Source organism: Harpia harpyja, chromosome 2 (assembly GCF_026419915.1).
Source record: "Harpia harpyja isolate bHarHar1 chromosome 2, bHarHar1 primary haplotype, whole genome shotgun sequence".
Classification (NCBI taxonomy): domain Eukaryota; kingdom Metazoa; phylum Chordata; class Aves; order Accipitriformes; family Accipitridae; genus Harpia; species Harpia harpyja.
Genome location: NC_068941.1, coordinates 35,566,436 through 35,589,268, shown reverse-complemented (window position 1 = coordinate 35,589,268; position 22,833 = coordinate 35,566,436).

Below are 22,833 nucleotides of genomic sequence, written 5' to 3'. Positions count from 1 at the left end.
TTTTTCCTTCATTGTTGCATTTATTACAGCCTTCACCACTGCATTGTACTTTGTGTAGTCACCGCAGTAGACATGCAACTGGTAACCCACTCTGTGCACTCCCTCAGAAGGAAGTACTGTGCGAGTAAAACAATTGGGAGCTGAGCTGTGGGATCTGAGGAGTAGAAGACATGAAGAAATAAGTGGTGTTCTGGGAACTGGGAGATGAGTTTAGCTCACAAATCAATGACCACTTTATGATACCATTGGGGTAGTTTTAACTATTAGTGAGAATTGCTTAAGTTAGGTGGAGCAGAATGTTCCCTTTCCTTATGCCACAAGTCATTAATACCACATGTGGATCATTTCTTCTGATGAGCTGACCTTCTCTGACTTTTTGTTTTTACATTGTTTGATTTTATGTGCCACACATATGCCTTCTATAGTAGTATATTTACCTATTCTCCCACTGCTCCTCTTTATTCAGTTCACTACTGTTTGCATTCATCTGGATACTGACCCAGAACTACTCAAATCATTGGTCTAATCTATGTGACTCTTCTGCAGAGCAAGACTTCAGTCCTGAGCAGAGATCAGAAACAAAGTATATGCATGACTAAGCAATATTTTCAGACTAGCTGAGCTCCAATGCAGTTATCAACTGAACTTGAATTAATTGAGGTGTAGGAACCTGCTTGGCAGGTGTTTTGAAGTTATCCTAAAAGAAAAGAAAAAAAAAATCTAACATCAGGCAGTCTCCTATGCATCAGAAAGAGGAGATGAAAGGAAGCAAGGAGAGTGAACACATCTCTGCTTCAATGAGCAGTGTTAAAATAGGGTGATGACAATGACATGACCTATAGCTCTTTAGTAATGAGAACATCCTTCATGTGCAGTGTGTGTTTCACTGTGCTGAGCTGAAGTCAAGCGTTGCCTCGGTAGGCTTTTAATGCCCTGGCTATCGTACAGAATAGAGAGGCTGGGTAATGCGCAAAGTGTTAGATTCCTGAAGTGACTAGGCTTCAGGTAAGTACCACAGGATGATAAAACATGGGTTTACTGAAGAGAGCTATTGATTGTTTTGTTTTTACATTCCTGCCTAATTTGCTTTGCTGATGTTTGGTCTACAAGAATTGTCACATATAGGCTAGACACTCCATTCAAGAAATTTTGGGATGTTGAAACAAGTCTTATTTATCAAAACTACTGGTAGCTCTTTTCTATTTGAAGGGAGGTCACATCATATTATGCCTGCTGGTGAGCTTCAATAGGAAAGCTCTCATCTGTGGAGTGTTAGGCATCTGTGCTGAAGCAGGGATGGAGAAGCCCAGTGCACTTTTATTTTTCAATTTGTGGGAGAGTTACTGAAGTCCTGTTCAGACTTGAAGTGTGTCACAAAAAGCTCCTTGTGCTGCTTCCCCTTGTTGCTTCAGTGTGCAGCAAGGACATAGGCACCATTTTTACAAAGTGACCAGAATTTAGAAGACACGCCAGACTTACTTAATCATCCTACTGCAGTGTCACCATGGTGATTTTCATTTACAACCAAATAAATATTAGGCTAATTTTTTCACGGTTCATTTTTTTTGCTTGCTTGCCTGTATGGAAATTTCACAGTGCCACAAAACAAGGCCTTGGGCTACACATTAATGTAAAGTTAACATTCATTAGAATGTTTCCAGGCACTGAAGCCAACTGGGGAGGAGTAGTTCAGGTCTAGTAAACTGCTTAGCCTGCAATACCGCGTGGCTTCGTGCAAACTCCCTGCTGTGTTGGGCCCCTGGAACAAGTCTAACTGCCAGTCAGGGCTTGGGACCCCTCCAAGGCAGCGCTTCTTAGACCTGGCTAAATTTGTGCTGGGGAATATCATCCGCAGTTTGCTAACAGAGAGGGTCACATGCCAGTGCAGCCCAGGGTGTACGGAGGGGAAGCTGAGAAACATCTGAACTTGTTGACTGACTACCCGCTTGGTTTGCTCTATTTGGCATTGTGAGACACCCATGTATATCTTACTCTGGGTGTCATATGTGAACCTGAATGGACAAATCCGATTCTTAAATTTGGAATATGCATACTTCATTCACGGCGAATAGTCAAAACAGTATAGCTACAGACCTTTTTGCCAATTGGATTTATTTTTGAAAAATTTTGTTCCTTTCCGTAATACTGTTGTCAGCTTGCTACTTGCCTGTATTTGTTGTTGCTGTTGTTGTTGCTGGTTTTATCCAGTGGTGCAGTTTGTACCTGCTATTTGGGAGAACTGAACTATTTGAGTCTAAGTTTTAAAATGAAAACCAGCCTTTCCAATAAAAAAGGGGAGAAGACAGACAAGAAATGACAGGCCTGCACAGAAAGGCCTAAGGTCCTTCAAGGCTATCTGCAGTAAGTACAACTTGCTCCATAGCACTTACAAAACACAGCTGTTAAAATAAATCATCCCTCAGGTTTTTCTTTTGTCCATTACACAGCATCCAGTCTCCTGTTTTGTCTCTTTTCTGTACTTAACTTAAGGCTTTCATGGCTTGTTACAGTTTTTCTCCATTTATACAGACATTGCCAAGTATGTCTATAGAGACAGTAATTGCATTTTTAATTCATTTTAGTAATGCCACTTATTTTTGGAAACCCTTGTGCAGATACCACACACTGGCTTTTCTCTGAACAGCGGGCCTATTTGCTTTATACGTGCATTATGTGGAAGAATATGACACAGCACATGATGGTTTTAGACGTTAAGAGTCAGAGATGACTATAAATAAAAAGCCCTTGCAAGTAATGTTGAAGATCATTGCTTATCCTGCCAAGTAAAAGGCCACACTGTGATGAACACTATTTACAGGACAGTAAGATCAGGAGGCAGGTCTTTATTAAAGCCTCAGCTAACAGCTCTTCAGGCTTTTATCAGACACTTGATCTTTCTTGCTAAGTTTTGATGTGGGTTACAACAAGTTTCACACGAAAAGGATTTTTGACCTTTCCATGCATTAAGTAGTAACCACAGAATATTTTATCAGTTAACTTGAACTATTAATGCATGTCAGTTCAAACACTGTAGCTCCCTGCTAACATTTTTATAAGCAGTTTCTTCCCCTGTGTCTACATTATAGTAAAAAAAATTGAGTCTCCTACAAAAAACAGCCCTAAGCCCTCTCAGTACCTCACAAACACAACAGAGGTAGATTTTAAGAGTGTTGCTTTAAGCAAGGTATTTCTTTAACTAAAGCTGTGTGTCATGCAGATGTCTAGTAAGTCTCTGGACATCAGAGAAGAGTATTTCTGCATGTGTTCCTGATACACAGGGAGGAAGACCTGGAATAAGTTTATTCTATTTATTCTGTACCTTTAGTACAAGAAACTAATTACAGAAAAGTAATAGGAAGCATCAGTCTTCACTTTCATCCGAAGTGTGAGATGTGAGTAGGGGTACTGCTGCCTAGAAGAGAAAGGTTGATAGTTAGTTATTCATTTTATGAATCTACCTAGAGGTGGAACAAAAGCGTTCATTTAACTACCTGTTGAACCACTAGCACACCACTTTCTGAAACAGATCCAAAAAATGTTCTTCCTAACAAGCACCATTAGAGAGATATTCCAGCTTGAGTGAGTCACTGTAGCAGACCCACGAATACATTTTGTGTGCTATTTTCTAAAGCACCATCCTGCAAATGTTAACTGGGATATGGTGCCATTCTTAGCAACTTGTAGAAGTGCCATTACTAGAAACATCCAGCCATGGAAACATGAATGAACGGTATAAGAATGGATAATGCATGATTTCAGGATTGTTTAAAAAATGTAAAGCTGTATTTAGCTTGGACATAGGTCTCGTAATAAGTAAGGGATGTTAGCAGAGCTTATGGTGGTGGAAATGCTATTATTGGTTCTAGCTAGCAATTTTCTTCTCTGCTATGTTGTAGTCTTTTTAAGGATATACTTCCAAACCCATTTCACAGAGTGCTATATATTTAACTGCCAGACATACATGTCAAGAAAGGAGTGAAATGTAGGCAAAATCTCAAACGAAGAATTAGATAAAGAACCTAGGAAACCTTTGGCTCCTTAGATTCAGTCTTGGATTCATCTGCATCAGTGTTGGGTGTCTGTTGGTGAAAGCCAGCATAGTGTGCAGATATGATTTTCTGTGTCCCCTGATGAAATTCTCTCTCTCTTGGGCCTCTTGCTTTCCTCTGTGGCATGCAGAGAAACACAACAAAATTGGGAGGTCCTCTGCTGAGCTGGCAACTGGAGAGAGCTGAAATTGAATTTGTGGCAAGATCCTATCACTTTCTAATTCCATTTAGGCCAGAACTATTGATGCAGCAGCCTATATTGAGGTCTTTTTGAACTCCCATTTCTTGATGAAATACATCAGGAAGTATGATAACAAATAAAGTAGTAGTAAGAAAGAAACCAGCAACCCTGAGTTCACAAAAGGGTAGCAAGACTTCCCTGTCATATAGAACAGGAGTAAAACTGCAAGTTGAGCTTGAATTTTTGAACAGAGGTTTGAAACAGCCATAGATTAATATATTGTGTAGACCAAATTCACAAGTGGACTAAATGAACATAGTCCCTGTGTTCTCAGTTGAGCTGTAGCAATGTGTTCCTATATTTTGACCCGGCTTATTCTCACAGTGCTGTTTCGCATGCTAGCTATCCTTATACACTATTGTAGAGTGCATTAAAAAAAAAAATCTGCTCTTTTGGTTTCTTAGTGATTTACATCCTCTTCGTATGTGTAGAAAGGCTGAAAGGCAGGTTATCATCAGGTCTGTATCATATGGGAGGATGGGGTTTAGGCTCTGTTGCACTGAGACTTGTCTGAAGGAGATACACTTCGTTTTTTCCAACTTATAGAGATCTATAGTTAATGAACCTTGTCTGTGAAGCAGCTCAACACATGAATTTGAAACAGTCTTCTAATCCACTGCATTGAAAATCAGCTAAGTCACATGCACTTTTGTAAGGGCTTGCTAGGTGCTGGGATTTTGGGGATTTTTTTTTTAATACAAATTAAAGTTCTACATTTTAGACATCTCAGGTACTAATTAAATTTTACTATTGCTTGATGAGCTCCATACTTTTGTACTTGAGAGTTCTTTTCATTATGTGTCAAAACATAATCCATTAATCTTTCCAGTGCAAATGTATTCATTAGTAAGAAAAAAAATCATAGGAAATCGGAGGAGCACAGACTCCCTTTCATCTTAAACTAAGTAGGTGTTGTCTAAAAATTTTAAAATAGCTCAATTGACTTGTCACTGCCACCGCTGCCTTTTGACAGGGGATATTGACCATTGTGGTTGAAGAGGAAATAGGTGAACAAGGGTGCCATTTTTCTGTTTTCCATCTTGTCAGTCATTTCATAATAAATAGAGTGATCAAAGGAGGGATCATTTGGTAGCAACCACTCAAGCAACAAGTAATAAACCCTTGAGAAACTCATCATGAGGATCTCAATATTTTTGAGTACTTTGTCCAGCATCAAGGGTGAATCAATGTTAATACAAATCCTGGCACTGAATAGTGGATACCATGGCATCATCTTTTACAGATAGGCTCTCTAAGAGAAACTCATCAAATCGTGGCAATCTGCCTGGGCTTAAAATTGAGATAATTCAATGTATCTGTACCAGCTCATCTTCCCAACCAATCCAGGTCCCACTGGGAGGAGAAATTAAATAAAACACTTATTTTCTTCCATCCTGAAAGAAAAGAATTGCTTTGTCTTTTATATGACTTACTTACTGATTTAGGTTTGCTGAGTACATTTTACTTTCAGTAACCTAACAATTCACATACACAGATAATTTGCCAGGAAACTTGACAGACCTGGAAAAACATCTGCAAAACTCCTTCTTTTAGCTGTTTTATTTTTTAGCAAGTGGTTCATAGCAACTTTGGCACACTTCTGCCAAGAACGTTAAGTATTAAAAACTTGCTGTGTTTTGGAGAATACTGTTGATACTCACTGATATAATTTGACATATCAAAGGGTACTGTAAAGTTTGCTTCATGTCAAGAGCATATTTTCTTCTAGCAGACTGCTTTTGAAATGCTGCACTAGGTATGCATGCAGGAGAGCTTTCCAACATAAAGCAAAAAAAAGCCTGAAAAGATTTGACCTAGAAAAGAAACACCTGCCCTGCTGAGATCTGCCTGGCCTTTAGCCAGCAGTGCAGTGTACTTGCGAAGAAACAGGCTTTTTCCCACTTCCCAGCTATCACTTGTGTAAGGGGCAGCAGTGGTGCCTGATGCCTGGGAGAGCTGGGGCTGGGCTTCATCACCCTTCCACTGTACCCAGGGCTCTGCTGGCCTTCTGGGAGGAAAAGCAAGGAGTATGCACAATGCAGTGCTTCGACTCTGCTGCTTGCATCCCTTGGTATGGCATCCAGCAAACTGCTTGGCTGTGTAGGGGAATGGGAAAGGAGAAGATGAATGTGTCCTGACAAAGGAGTGGTGTTTTGGCAGCGTGCAGCTTGTAGGTTCCCAGATGCTCAGAAGCCACTTCCCGCACCCCTGCTGAAGGGCTCTGTTTCTCAGCTGCTCTGTACTGACTTATAGCTACAGAGTGCCATCTTTCCTTAGATCCCAAATTGTAGGGATGCTGAGTCCCAAATTGGAACTCGTGCTAATTAGCTTACCAATAAACCTTTTTTGAAATGAAGATGTAAGTCAGACGTGCGATTCTTTCTTCCATTTCCTTTTCTTTTTTTGCTGTTTTTTGTCATTGTTGAAAAAAAGCATCTATGTGAGAATACATGTTTAGCTGCTAATTAGATATTCAGTAGCTAATATTGTTACAAACTGCTAAATACCGAGATGGAAATGGCAGCGGTATAACAAGGTTCTGATAATGGAATATCAGTGACTAGTGAAAATATAGGGAATTTTTGGTGTATAAAGGACATGGAGTTGCTATGAAAAACAACTTAGTTTCCAGGCTTTCTCATCTTAATGGATGGAGGACTAGAGAGAGTTAATCTTTTTGTCTTTTCCCTTTGGTTGAGAGTGCACTGGCTCCAGTGACAGCTACGCAGATGCAACAACAGCCAGAGTGGGTTCATTTAAAAATTCAAATCAATATTAACAAAAAATATATACATTATTCGCTGGCCCCTAGTTATTACCCAGCTCTGCACAGAAGGCAGAGACCTGAAAGTTGGTTTTGGCAGATATGTAAATCTCTTGGTCTTTTTGCATGTTTATCCATTTATTGCTAGAGTACACAAAAGGATGCTGTTAGTGTGCTGCTGTGCCACGTAGGCTCAGCCCAGCCCAGGCAGAGCTGCCCTGCTCCAATAATCAGGGAGGGGGTTGTAGGCAGAGGAAACAAAGTCTAAGGCTATCCCTATCATCTGGGGCACGGCTTGAATAGCAGAGACTGCAGAGACTAGGGGTCTTATTACTCTTGTGCGGGCTGAGGGGGCTGCCTATGCACAGTTTTTTGTGTCTGATTTCCATTCTGCACACCATTCCATTCTATGGCCCTAATCTGGATGTAGCATCATTTTAAAACTTTTTTTTTTTGCAAATAGAAATATTGCACTGGATAAAAACGATAGATTCTCTTCTCCACTCCAGGTGGGCAAAGGTGGTGAAATGCTTGTGCACCATGCAAGGAGAGACTGAGCAGCGTAGAGCTTTCATAGGCTGTGGCTACGTGGAGGGCAATTGCACTCCATGTCATACCCTACCCTTTGCTGACTGCAGTGATGAAAGTTGTATTTTTTTACCAATTTATCAACAATATGCCTGATTATGAACCATAAAATTCTGAGAGACATTGGCTAGTGACTCCCACCTGAGAATGGTCAGAAAAATAGAAAGTCTGAAGCTGGTCACTGAGCTTTGTTATTGCTTGATACTCACAGTATTGTATTTACCTGTAGTATAACTGTGACGATATTTAGAACATATGTCTGGTTACAACAGGTACTTTAAGAGCAGACTTAGGCCTGTGCTTTCTCTGTATTACACAAAGCTATACCATAACTTCAGGCTCCAGAATACTTTATACAGTATTCTGGGCTTCATCAATCCTTTCAGCCGCGGGATCTTTCCAAGACTTCAGTGACCATGGGATCAGGACTTAGGTGACTAGCAAGAAAGCTTTACTAATGTGTTGTGATTAAAGAATACAGTGAACCTTGCCGATACAATGCAAGTCTGTAAGCACATTTCTAAGTCATACCCATTTAGTGATACGGAGTCTTCAAGAAATGTTAAGGGTTTTTTTTTCCTGTAGCACACTGTGGGATATCAACAAAAGAAGTCATTAAACATCTCACAGATTTCTGTAAGCTGAAAATAAAAATGTTTCATTTAGGCCATTGCAAAGTATTTCATTTTAATTTCAAACTTTTTCCTTCTCATTTCATTCTCTCTCAAGAGTGTTCATGTCCAATTAATTAACCTCCCAGGTTTTCACCTTCAAAGTGTAAAACCAGGACGGTCTACCAGTTTAAAACTCTTTCTCCAGACAAACAGAAGTTTAAAGTGGGTGAAATTTATCAAAAGAGCTGAGATCTGCAAACTTCTCAGTTCCAATAAATTGACTTTTTTTTTCAGTACAAAAATCTTAAATGGCTTTTAACCAAGTCTCACACTGTTTCTTGCATGCACTGCATTCTGCTGGTATGACTTTTGGGTTGTTGTCATTAAAATGAAATTCTAATTGGAGTGAAAGAATTGTAAGTTTTAGGACTGCTGCAGTTTCACAGGTACTTTATGTACCATGCTCCGTTTTGAATTCATGCTTTATTATGTTAGGGCGTTTGAAGGCCCATCCTTTTTTTAGCAATACCTGTTCATTGGAGCACAGCAGCAATGCAAATAAGCTTGTGAAAGAGCTACAATTTAGTAGCTAGGATCAACAGTAAAAAAGAAAGCATTCCTTGGATTTGTTGTGTTGTAGTGATACCTTCCTGTGCCTAAATGATATTGACTGTTGTTCTTATTGAAGAGGAAATAAGTATGTGCTCGGAGCTACTCAGACAACTATTCATCATTCTCTCAGGCGACAGAAAGAATCCCCATGCCAGAATGCAAAAATCCAGCAGCAGCTACAGTTGCAGAAAATCAGGAGCCTGTATTGGAAAACTCACAGGCTAATCAGAGCCCAATTTCCAGGAATGATGCACTTCTTCAGAAGCGTTGCTTTAGGATATAACTCAATTCTCAGAACACCACAGTCTGCAACTTAATTCAAGCATTTAGGGGAAAATGAGGGTCTTTAAAATATACATTTTGTTCTTTATTGCTTTCTAGTGAAGCTTCGGTGGAGTACTGTAGTGAATAATGATAACATTCGTTCTTAAAATCTGATGCTGGCTCAGTCATTATGGCAAAATAGGATGAGGAGCCCTGCTGTGAAAGGCAATGAGACGCCATTAATAAACATCATTTTTTATAAGGTAATAGTGAATATTGTTGCTTGGTAAACCCACTATTAATATCTATAAAGGTAAATGACTATTGCTTGGTTACTTTAATTTGTTGAAAATCATGTTGGTTCATAACTGCTGACTTAAATCTGACTGCTACTACAAAACAATAGGTTAAAACCTATGTCACTGAATTTGTTGCCCTAACTGGAGACAATTGGAAAAATTGACTATAAGAAATAAATAAAATAGGCACAGACTGGCAGATTGAGTCTCAAGAGTGTCTAGACTTGCAAAGATTTCACAGTAGGCTCAGAGAATCACAATAGGCTCTCGGGGTGCAGAGAAGATAGAAATCACGCTAAACTATATTCTGGCCCAACCTTGATTTACATCCTCTTGGCAGCATATGGAATATGCTTACTCTTATCTTAACCTAGCGTATCTATATTTGCCCCCAAATGGAGACAAATATGGCAAAGGATAAATAAACGCAGCTCTCAGACAAGTGCCTTCTACCTTGACCATGAAAAGTAGAGTAACTGGGTTAAGATTAGCACCTATGTTACAGATTGTGCTTTCTGTCATGATGGCTCAACCTCTCATTCATTTTTCATAGACTTTTATTATTTGAATTTTCTAATAAGAAACACTGTTTCTACAAGATAGTGCCAAAATTAAAACAATAAAAGAAAGTAACCATTAAACTATCTCATTCTTAACTGGATTTGAAAACACTGTAAGGTACTTGTCATTGCTAGTTTTCATATATTATTAAAAGCTTCATATTCTTATTGTAATGACTATAGAAAATGTGGAACCTAATCTAAATTCAATAAAACCTGGAAAAACAAAAGCTTTATCAAGAAAAATGAAAGCACTGCTTGGAAACAAAAGCTAATTAAAAAATTCTTAAAAATGCCCTAGAGAGAGAGAAATGTACAGATAGTAGTCACAGTCTGTTTAATATTGGCAAGTATGTCTAACATGACAGCACATTCAAACCAACCTTTGCCTGTACAATCCAGCATCTGGCATGATTATAATGATTAGATTTCATAACATTTATTAGAAATCTTATGCCTATTAAACTACCTATAAAAGCATGTCATCTTGAAGTATTACTGTTATTTCCATTTATTGATAAATCTCACAAATTTTTTAATTTATTGGTTTCATGTGTTTAATCTCATATTAATTTGTGAGAGTATTTTAGTGATACAGTATTAATGTGGTTTACTTCCGTAAAGAAACACAGGAAATTTCTTGTTCCTTCTTGAAAAAATAGTTGAAAATAACTGGTTTAGTGTGAATGGTTAATATTGCTAAAACTAAAAAAGAAATTATTTTTTTATTCAAATTTTAGGACTTGTCTAATAATTTCTGCTTTGATATTTCCTTATTCACTGGTCAAAGAATGGTATCTTGCTCCATTTTTTTTCTAGAAAATATGCAAAATCACCCTGTAGGACTATATGAAATGTATTAACATGCTACCTTATGGCTTACTATATCCATGATTTTATAACCAAATGTGTAATAAAAGAGTTAATACATTGTTCTATCTCTAGTCTCCATCATTGGGTGGGTAGATGTAATAGAGTGCCATATTTTGTCTCTAACGAAACAGGTTTTCCTTTGCCAAAATACCACCAACAAGTTATCTGCAGCCACTGTGGCAAAAATCAAGTCTGTAGAGTTCTTTTCATTCCCCTTCTGCAGAAAAAGAAGTCCTTTTTAGAAAAGTAGTTAACATATTCTATAGTTTATATGGGGTCTCCCCCACAACAATATAGTACATCAAATCATATAATCTCATAGTTCTTATCAGTGTAACACTGGCAAGGCCAGTACTTTAAAGGTATACAGCTTTTCTACCCCATGACACCCTGAGTTGAGGCCCTGAGTGTACTAATAAGCCTTGATGGCCCTGACCAACCTCACATGGGTCTCCCCCCCCCCCCCCCCAAGCTTTCCTTAAGCTCAGCCTGGGGCTGCTAGTCCCTTCCTCAGCTGTGCCCTGTTAGTGCTGGTCCACCTCTTGAGCCAGAGCTTATCCTGTGGGCTGGCTTTCTGTTTTGATTGCAGACCTGCTTCATCACCATGATATTGCCTTATGATCTGGATTCTTGGTTGGACCTGGCCACCGTCTCCAGGGCTGTGCTGCTTGCCTTTCTTGCGTGCTGGGGGGTGCACTCTGGCAGAAGTGGCCCCTGCCCTGGCAGGCGTGGGGTACCCTCTGCCCCTGGCTCCCCTGCCCTTAGGGAGCAGTGCTGCTCTGGCTGCTCCCTGACACGCTGAACTGAGACAGCTTCCCCCGGCAAGGAAGGTGGGATGGGCACTGGAGTTGAGCATGCTGTCAGGGAGATGCAAGAGGTATTTTATGTGCTTTTTCTCTTCCCTTTCTCAAAAATGCATGAATAGTTAATTAGGAGACAAAATGTTCTTCCCCTCGTCATGCATCTGATTGCAATCCCAGAATCTGACTGTTCAGTTCTGGAGAATGTTATTTTCCTATGGAGTACACCTACCTGTCTGTTTACCCATTGATAGATGGGTAGGTGGATGGATCTCAACCCATCCACCTATTTCTATATATCTTTGCGTTTTTACATCTAACAAAGCTGGTTCTTAAGTAACTGTAGAAAATAAATTTCTTTATTGTTGTTTAAATCATTTTATGTTAGAGATCTTGTGAAGAAGTTGTACCTGACTTGGACATTACAGTTCTTTCCAAGATTAATGCTGATAAACTTACATATAACAATACATTTATTTGGGACTTTATTGATAATTATTAAAACCCATAAAATCTATTACTGGTAATTTGCTGTGACATTCAATGCGTTTCCAAGATTTCCATGAGCTGAAAGTGCTGCATTAACACAACCTGGTTAGTGATGGAAGTTAAAAGCAAACATAGACGTTATTTCAGACCTTTAAAACTTAAGTGCTTTGATACCCGTGATATAGCATGTTGTGTCCTCTCAGTGGTAAGCAAAAGACTTATCTGTCCAGACCATCAAAGCCTCCTCTGAGGGCAATATAGATCTAATTTTAATTTTTTTAATTTCCTTTTTTTGTTGAAGTGGTTAAAAAACAATAGAGCAAAATGAAAGGTTTTGACTTCAGAGCCAGATATAATGCAGCAAAGAAGGGAAATGGCAAAACAACAATTACTGTGAAGACCCTAAAATGTAATCACGGGCTCTGGAGTCTTACCCATAGAGCAGAAGCTGGAAAAGGAACAACTATATACTTTTCAAGCTAAAAACCTGATTTCAAATCCTGTATTTAATCTATAATTCCTGTATTTGAGGAAGCAGCTCAGCTATAAAAGTAATGTTCTAGTACAATAGTGCTGTCGATAGCTGTCTATGCATACTTTGTGTCACTTAGCAATGATGTGTACAGATATTGCCGCTAACCAATGTGGCACTGATCCTACTGTTAGTCATTTTGCCATATCTCTACAGTGATGGAGCTAGTGATGTTCATGGGATAGCCACTGCTGCTGTGTGTATGCAACGCTGGAGCGTTCACTGGAGAGCCAAGCCACTTTTTTTTGGTTTGGTTTTTTTTGATAGAAGTATAATACTGTGTGTATTATACTCAGTGTTTGGAAAGAAATCCTCTGTACTTTTTCCGGTTCCTCTTCTTTTTAATGAGAGAAGGTGAAATTCATTCCCACACTTCACCTTTCCTGGGTTTTATGCGTTAAATTTACCTTTGAGCATTAAGCTTAGGATTTTGAGCATCATGTCTACACTGCCAGCAGCTGAAGCTGGGTGGAAGAAGCAGAAAGCTCTGTTCCCAAACTGTAACCTTTCTCCTTGGTACTCAGGTAGGAGGGGAAAAGGGATTGAGCAATAACAGGTCACACATCCAAACCAGATTGCAGTCACCTGTGTTCTTTATTCTCAGAGCAACATGGTGACCTATACATAATAAAAAGAAAAGAGTAATATTCATAAGTCCAATGAGTTTGTTTCATGTTTTATCAAGCATGACAATAGACTTCTTTGTACCTTTAAGAGAATACATTCAGTATTTCAAATGTCATATTGTCATTCTGCTAAGGAATTCCTTCGCAATCTCAAATAGGGAGAGACTGCAAACAGTCTTTCTCCTTCAAGGTATAAAAGTGAAAGGAAAATCCCCACCAGTATAGCTATGAACAGCTTGTTCCTGAAGTTAACTTTGGAGTTGCATGCAGATCGGATGGGTGTTGTCCAATACCTGTTCTTGTTTAAGCTGAGCACTTCCGTTCTCTGTCATGTAGAAATGTGGCTGTAAATCAGTTGTACCTTTAAGCACATACCCCTGCTAAGGAACGTACCTCTTGTGGTTACGAATCTGTGACTGGGCAGACTACTCTGGGTAGTACATAAGGTCCGGCAAAACCAGTTAACTTTCAGTTCAACACTGAATGGTCAAGTCTGCAATTAACCTTATGCAAAACTATGGCCAAATCACTTCACTGGTCTGTTGTTCCGGGTTTGTTTGCATTTTTCTTTCCAAGATTTGTCTGTATTGGAAGTTTTCTAGAGTAAACTTTGACAATGGCTATGTGCCTTGCATGGCAAAGTGATTCCAACTGCACTTCGAAGCCCTAGCTAATGCTGGGGCATAAGCAATATCTATTTATCCACAGGAGTTATTAGTTTCATGAATATCACAAACAAACAAAAAAATGCAGCACCTGGCTCCCTCCTAACTTCTGCACTTATTTAAAAAAGAGAGAAATAGTGCAGAAAGTAGATCCTTACTTCTCCCTCCCCACTTCCCAGTCTTGTGTCTGTGACTAGTAGTCATTAAAATCTCAGAGTTCCTCTGCAGGTAGAATAATGTGGTAACGTTCACAAAACAGGCAAAAATATATGTTGAAAGTTAGTGGATAAATTTAAGTGCTGGAAAGAAGCTAGATCTTGTCAATGTTTAAAATAACTGACCATGACTTGGCAAACTGCCACTGTCATTCATATTCACTGCTTCAGTTTCTTGTAAAACCAAACAGCAACAAACCATTTCAGGTAAAATCAGCCTTGCTCAGAGGAAGTGCTTCTGTCCCCCCATCATTAGTAATTACTAGAAGAAAATAAAAAGTAAGCGTTGGTAATTGCTAGAAGAAAAAAAAGAACAAACCACTCAACACTTTATTACCATTTCTGTTTGCTTGTGTGTAACTCACAGGATTTCTTATAGAGCCCACCACGTTTTGCTAATCTTAGAGGTTATAATACCAAATATGTGACAGCAGGCACCTAAAGGGAAAGGTGGGGGGTCCAGTGGCAATGCTGACTATAAGCTTGAGTCATTTAACAACCTAGTGATCAAAGAGCTACTTGACCTCAGAAAAAATAACCAAACTGGTTTATGTTGGCAGCCAAGGAACACCTAATAATATGTAGCACTTTTTTTCATTACTGATAGTGTTTTTGGTGTGATGCTTGACAAGAAACAAAGCCAGTAGTTTTATTCATGTATCTTCTGTTTGTGCTCTAGGAATGGCTCTGGCAAGTAACGTCGGTGTGGATGACATGGATGCAGTCTGGAAAGGGAGGTAAGCACTTGGGCTTTGTTTTTAAGGACATGAAATATACTTTATGGAAGTCTACTGGATTGCTGCATTTAGAAGCTTGAGTGTGATTCAGTATGCAATGTGATGTATTTTCTGTTAAGCCTGCTTTTAAGCATAGTAGTCTTGTTTATGTATTAAAACTATTCACATGCTCAATGATATTTATGTTTAAACTTCTTGATGAGTTGGAGCTTTTACCTCCAGTATTTATCACTAATTTTTAACATTTATGTTAATCTTTCTAAGGTTAAAATATTACAAATATTAAACATTAACATCAATCTATTACATTTTTAACATTTTTGAAGGGTAGCCCATGATATTTTGAAAATAGTTCTACGTATCAAGCCTTTGCTAGCGTGTACACAGATGAGATTTATAAAGCAAGCCACCCATTTGTAGAAAGAAATAGAAAATGAAAATCCTTTATTACAGATGCTTCTGTAGATACTTCACAGGAGAATAAGAAAAAGCACAGAAGATAAAAGTGGAGAGATTAATTCCACAGATTGGTAGTGAAATTATAACCCTATATTTTCTGCATGGAGTTACAAGCTGTAATGGAACCCAGGGAGTTAACGCTACATTTCTCCATGTTCTTAATGGCATTAGCTCTTAATGAATCAGGAAGCCAGATACTAGACTGTGCAATAACTTTATCAAGGCTGAGAGTTTCACAATAATAATGTTTGATTATATTTGTGAAATAATTTGCTCGTCAAACAGTGCTATTAAATGTAGGATGCCTTTACAGCACTGTTCCTATTGTTGTTTTCACATTCTGTTTTGCTGGCAATAAATCATTTTGAAGCAATTCATTTTTTACACGTTGAGAGATAGACAGCAGATCCTGAACTCAGCAGGTGACACATTAAATTCAGAGACATGTCAGTCACATTTAAAGCATATGGCTAACTCCTACAGCAGATCACTCCAGCGGAAAAAACAGTTTCTGTGCAATTCTCTACCCATGTCAAGCTGAAATAGAATTTTATTTTTCTTCACCTAGATAAAGAACTCCTTATGAATATGCTGTGGTTTGTCACATAGTGGTAATAAAAGACTAACCAGTGTCCATATATGAAATACAGAGTTCCTACCTTGAAAGGCCAGTCTAGAACTTTTGATCGATGCCGCCTTGGTTATACAATATTTGTATATCCTGACTAGAAGATATATTGGACAAACAAAAATCAAGAATGTTATTTCGTATTACAATTAATAAATGTAATGCTTCAGACATCCCCACCATTGGCATCCACCTTTGGCTATCAACTAGGATGTAGGGAAGAAACTTCTGAAGCCGTGAGGCTTCAGTCTGAGAAAATGTAAGCAGACTTGAACTAGCCTGGAGCTCTGCTCTCCTGAAGATTGTAATACTCACTGCTGAACATGACTGACACTTCCAGCACTGTTCCTCAGGGCTGGATTTGTTTGTAGGAATTTGTTTGTAGGAATTTGTTTGTAGGAATTTGTTTGTAGGAATTTGTTTGTAGGAATTTGTTTGTAGGAATTTGTTTGTAGGAATTTGTTTGTAGGAATTTGTTTGTAGGAATTTGTTTGTAGGAATTTGTTTGTAGGAATTTGTTTGTAGGAATTTGTTTGTAGGAATTTGTTTGTAGGAATTTGTTTGTAGGAATTTGTTTGTAGGAATTTGTTTGTAGGAATTTGTTTGTAGGAATTTGTTTGTAGGAATTTGTTTGTAGGAATTTGTTTGTTTTGATAAACCATACATAGAAAAGACTATTTAATGAAGTAGGAAAATCCCATCAAAGATAAGCTTTCACTGACAAACTATGATGTTTGCAGTTCTTAGCAGACAAGAAAGTTAGCTGCATCTTCATTTTAAGACATTTAAGGAACTACTCCTGCACTGTGGTGTGCAAACCTGACTTATTCAGATTGTTCAGTATCTTTTTGGTTTATGCAGCCAAAGCTAGGCTGTCGCATGCAGTTGCGCTGGATTTTAGATTTGAACTGTCCAAACCAGTTAATGTTAAGAGGTAATTTTGCACCTTGGCCTGCAAGGGATGATAAGTAATGTCTGCAGTAATTGCGTACGTTTCCTCTAAGTTTCTGCTGTCTCTGTTATTTAGTGTTAAAGTTTGGACTGCAGAGGACTGTGCAACTCTCCAAATTTTCTCTGGATCTTTTGCATCTATTAAGCTAATTGTTTTAAAGGCAAACCTTACAGTAGCACATGTTACAGAGCATCACTGTTGGAGTTTTTATGAATATCAGGCAGAAGTTCCGAACACTGCTGAGAAGCAGCATGTTGTGATGATCAATTGCCATTTGCTATGCATCAAGGACGTTCAGAATTTAATTGGCGATGTCCTGAGTATTTCCTTTATTGTAATTATGTTCCTAGTGGGAATGTGCTTTTTTTTCTCTAATGCAGCCTTTCTCTGCTGCAAAATTTGTGATGAGTGTATTTCCTTTCTTTGATGCTAAGCATTAAATTCATCTATAAATGGGAGTAAAAATGGACACAAATGTGACAGATGTGACTTTCTAATTGACAATTATAGTGGAAGCTCTTTGTACATTTTCATACTAGAACACCACCAGTATTACCCTTAAGTAGCGTGATGGGTCTTGTCAAACACTTACCCAAAAGGTCAGTCATGTAGGCTATAGCTCTCTTTCTCCCCTGTTGCTGCTGCTTCACATTCCATCACCAGCTGACATTAGAGTGAAAGCAAGTACTGCAGCCAGGAGACCTCCACTTTGCCATTAAAAGATCCCCTTAAGAGAGTGGGGATGGGACTTCTCATGTCTGTACTGTAAGACGTGACTCAAAGAAAAGTAGCATAGCAGCCCTGTGAGTGCTCTGTTTGTCAGGTAGGCTTTTTTGGCATATGATGCAACCTCCAGGCTGCTTTCCTTTATGCAGAAAATTAATCTGCCTCTCTTTACAATCCCTCCAATGTGCAGCACATACTCTTTAGCCAGGTGTGATAATCAAGGTGTCACATGCTGATACTGTGTATTATCTGGGGTGTGTTCCTAATACTTTCAGTTAAAGCACATTGAACACTAAGCATAAATTGGAAAAAACTGTCTGTATGTGTAGTAATTCTTCTACAAATTTGGTTTTATTACACTTTATTTAAGTGTTATACATACCAAACCTCTGCATGAATTTCTGTATCCATCTTTTCCCATTCCTTCACAAAGTAAAACTGTGCAGGACCTGGGGGCAAATAGGAAGAGAAAGCAAGAAAGTTTTTGGTCATTAAGTTTTATGCACATTATATTATAAGGGAGGCTAAATATATCTGTCTGAAAAATAATCCACTTATGGGCCTGAAGAAAAGCTTTCATAATTCCATTAGAGAGAAGTAAGAAATTCTGCAGAAGAACAGAATTGTACAATCTTCGGTCAAATGTCCAGAGAGCAAGTAAAGCTAACATGGTCAGGCAGGAGGATCAAGGACATTCCTTAAGCTGTGTAAGCAGAGTAAGGTGCATGCAAAGATTTCTAACTGCAGACCTGAGAAGTGCAGATGGATGCAGCTATATCCACTTTTTGTGATTTATATTGACAGGGCATACGCTACCAATGCTGGGAATTATTTTCCCCTGACATAAAGTTCTCTCAATAATTTAAATTTGACCTGAACATGAGGGATTGGTCGGGGTAGTTCAGTATGATCAAATTTTCCATAAATTCTTGAATGGATTGACCTTTAGCATATTTTTAAAACTCTAATGTTCCCCCCTGCATCTCTGCAATGGCCTAAATTTATATCTCTATCCCTGTGTGGCAGGAGATGGGGATCGAATGTATACTCATGCTTTCCTTCTCCTCCCCAGTCAAGTTCTGGAAACTTTTGGTCGTAGGTGAGAGTTTTCAGCCTTCTTTTAACAAGACAATTGGCGAGATGAGTTCCATCTAATGCATTGACATTTTATGATTAAAAAAAAAAAATCCTCATTTACTCTCTGAATCATTAAATTTTTGTGCTTTCTTTTTGGTGAAGGTATTGATCCCCCTCCCCTTTCTTTTTGTTATTGTTGTGATACACAGAGGTGTTTTTCCTTTTAATTAGTGCATATCTCTTACATGCATGCAAACTGTTTCAGTATAGTGCTTCTCCATATGTGGAGTTCATGGCACTCTCTCTCATGGTCAAAATATTCAGTAGGTGTTCATATTTGGATCAGGAATTTCTCCCTCTGCTGGTTTTCCATGAGCATGTACATTGGCATCCCACATTTATCCTTGTAATTTTTTAGTGAACTTCTCTGAGGACCAGAAATATGAGTTTACTTTGTTGGAAGTGGTAGTTAATAAACTGACTGTCTTCCCCTTAAACTCTGATCATTGCTGGCAACTACTGAAAATCTTTCATCTTAGCTGTATTTCTAAAAAATGAATTTGTGCTTTTGAGGAATTTTAAGCACATTCATTCTGGTTCAGATTCACAGGCATCACCAGTATGATCGTTCCTTTGGGGTTTTCTGGCTTCTTGAGGTGTGTCTGTGTGCACATGTTCTCCGTTAGTTTCTTGCATATTGTTGACCTCCGCAGGCACCTTCCAACTTCAGTTATTCTTGCAATCTGTGACTCTTGTGATATCAGGGCAGAAGGAATGGTATGTCAACATTGTTTAGTATGAGAGATATAAAAATCTCTCTCTCTCTCTCTCTCTCTCTCTCTCTCTCTGCTTTACAGATACACTGAACACCAGTTAGGTAATAGCAGAAAAACGGTATGAAGTAAAGCCCAGAAACGAAACACACCACTTTAAGTGTAAATATATGTTTTTAGAGTAGCCAGTTTTAGAAGGCTGAAAGCAACTATGAACCAAATCAGATGGGGGGGGGGGGGGGTGCGGGAGAATTTAATCAGAAAAACGAGAAGGTAACTTTAAGGTAATTTCCTGTAGGTAATGATGTGTCTCTTAACTCTTAAAGGCTTAACAAAAGAGAATTACATACTGGTTCATGTCTATTGTTTCCAGGAATGTTCAGTGCAGTTCTTGCAGATTTACATATTCATAATTTTGGAATTTTTGAAACTACATAATTTTTTTCTCTATGGGTTTGTTGGTGTTTGGCAAACATGCAGTAAAACAGTTTTGCATAAATGTATGTAAAAGGTGTTTTTCTTATGTCTCTGAAGATATCAGAGTAGGTTTTAATAATTCTTTGGTAAAAATACTTGTGGAAGTTAATGTCTGTATGACAGTTGCATATTGTATATCTGTTCATCTTGGCAATATATATCAATAGCTCTTTTCCCATTTCACTTCAAATCTTGAATTTAGGCATTTTTTTTCCTATAAGAGAATGCTGCTTTGTTTTGAAGTCCAAAGTTCCATGGGCAGGTTTAGATCAGAATAAACATACCTGGGTTAGAAAGCCAATCCTTCATGTTTGGTGAAATATGGCATAACACAGGAAAAGGTCCATCTGGAGTACCTTGAGATTTAAATGCTTACTGTTACTCCGGTTTTGGTGGTGATTTTTGCCTTCCAGGTTTACAAGATGCTGTAATTACTATTGTGAATATCTGGTTCTCTTAAGATACTTCTTGGAAGATCATATATACTTCTTGATTACTTCTATATCACTGGATCAGTAAATATTTCTGAAAAGATCTATGCCCTTTAAACTACAGTATGTTTTACCATCTTTGGTAGCACTCTGAGTGGAAGATTAGAAATGGATTCTTTCTTAATTGTGTACTAGAATGGCCTAATCCACTTTATGATGAAGTAAAAGTGAGTGTCTGTTGAAAGCAAGTGGCACTGGAGCACACCATTACACCTGACAATTTTTAGTACCTGAAATCATTTAGCTACCATTTACTATTTTAGAGACAAATTTTAAAGCTCTTTCTGAAAACTCAGCTAGGTCACTATTACTGTATGGAGAATATATATATATAGGGAAATTGCATTTTATAAGTCAGTTATTTGCAAGCCAGTAACGTAACAGCCTGGTCCAAGCATCATTCATAGTTGCCATAAATTTCCTATTTTCACTAGTAGCACATAATATAAGAAAAAAACAGACTTGACTGTTATAAAAATTTCTGTAGTTTGACTTAAATTGCTTGTACAATTGCTGAACTTCAAATCAAACAACAAAAAAGAAAATTTAATGTAACTTTGCTGTTCAGGCAAGCTCTGCTAAGCGTCATGAAGTATTTGGTAATTGCCTTATTTGACAAGCTGATTAATAGCAGTTATATTTTTACTTCACTTTCCCTATTTTTCTAATTTGGGAAGAATGTTCTGTGGAAAAAAAAAAAATCTGTTTTGTTTTAAAGTGTTAGTCATTGCAACATATGGATTATTTTGTTCCTTAAACACAGACAAAACTTTGCTAAATATACAGCAGGAGAGATCCACTGCAGCCATTACTGACTGTATCAGTAGTGTGTCCAGAATGTTTTTCAGCAACCTATTTTAAGTGATGTAATTCTACTCTGTAAATCTCTTTTACAACTACCGTTGTGTGCTTGTTATGAACTACGATATAATTCCAATGGAACACAGTTTTATTAACTATAAACGTTAGTTGTGTATGATCTCTTCCTGGAGAAATAGGTTTTTGGCAAACTTGGGGGGGAGGGGGGTGTATTTTTCTCATATTTTTCCAGAACCCCTTGAGTTGCTTGGAAAAAGTGGTTTCTTATGTCAGTGATCAAATGTCCAGGTAATTGATTTAGATCTTCTTTATTTTACCCTTCTTCTAGAATAGAACTGGGCAAGAGGATGAAAGGAAATAAGAGAATTTGACAGTTTTGTCCCTGTTGGTTTGTATGCAGGGTAATGACCCATTCTTTTAGTATTTTCCGATCAGTGTATTTCAGATGTAGTTTGAAATATTTCACATGTTGCTGGCAAATTATAAAAATGAATATCAGAAGTCATTCAGATTACCTTCCCCAAACCCTCCTAGAGAATTTGGCAAGCATTATTTTAAGTTTAAACACTTGTCAACAAACTACTATTTAGACAAGCCATTCATTTGCTGATAATGTTTTTTATATCAAACCAATATACAATTAGTGTATTCTTGATTCTTATACATTTCTTCTGACATTTTGTATTCCTGTAGATGCAAAAATACTTATTTCAAAGCAGTAAAAATTATTTTACTGTATTGTAAATCTATGCCAGCTTTCTTTTGTTTGTTGATTTTTCCAATCTCTGAATGGCGTGTGGTTGTTTTCACTTTTCTTTTGTTGCTTGTTCTTTCTTTTGCTTTTATAACCTTTTTATGTGAGGCATTTGTATTTGCCTTGGAATTATGTGTCTCTTTTTTGCTCTCTCTTATCTGTTCTGTGTAGTATTGCCTCTATTTGTTCTGTACTACGTATTGGTTTTGTTTTTTCAGCTCACATACTCCACCTTCCTCCTAGACGCTTCTTATACTATTAAAAAAAAAAAAAAAAAGCCCTGTATTACATCAGTATACTATGGTATAACTTTTTTGTGATATGGTCTGTTACTCCATGGCAAGGTCTATAACTAAACCTCTTCTCCCTACCCTAATAAGTCCCTCTCTAGTGTACACAAAAGAACAGTGGCAACAGAAGTTCTAGGTTTAAGTCAGAGTAAGACTTCTTGCCAAATTGGAAATGAACTTCACAATATCACTCCTGCATCATAGGGTTTAAAGTAGGAGTTCATCTGTCCAATAGACCTAAAATAATACTACTTCCTCTGTTGTGGAAAATGTTACTAGTTGTTTGCTGATTTTTTTTTTTAAATCCTTTTTTTTGGGGGGGGGGGAAGCAGCAAATACCATCATCAATACATTCTTAGTTTCCATCTTCTTTGTTGAATGGAAATTTTATAAATCTGGTAGATGGGGAAAAATGTCAATATCAGAAAAGGTATACAGTGCCTTATTCAATAAAAGTAG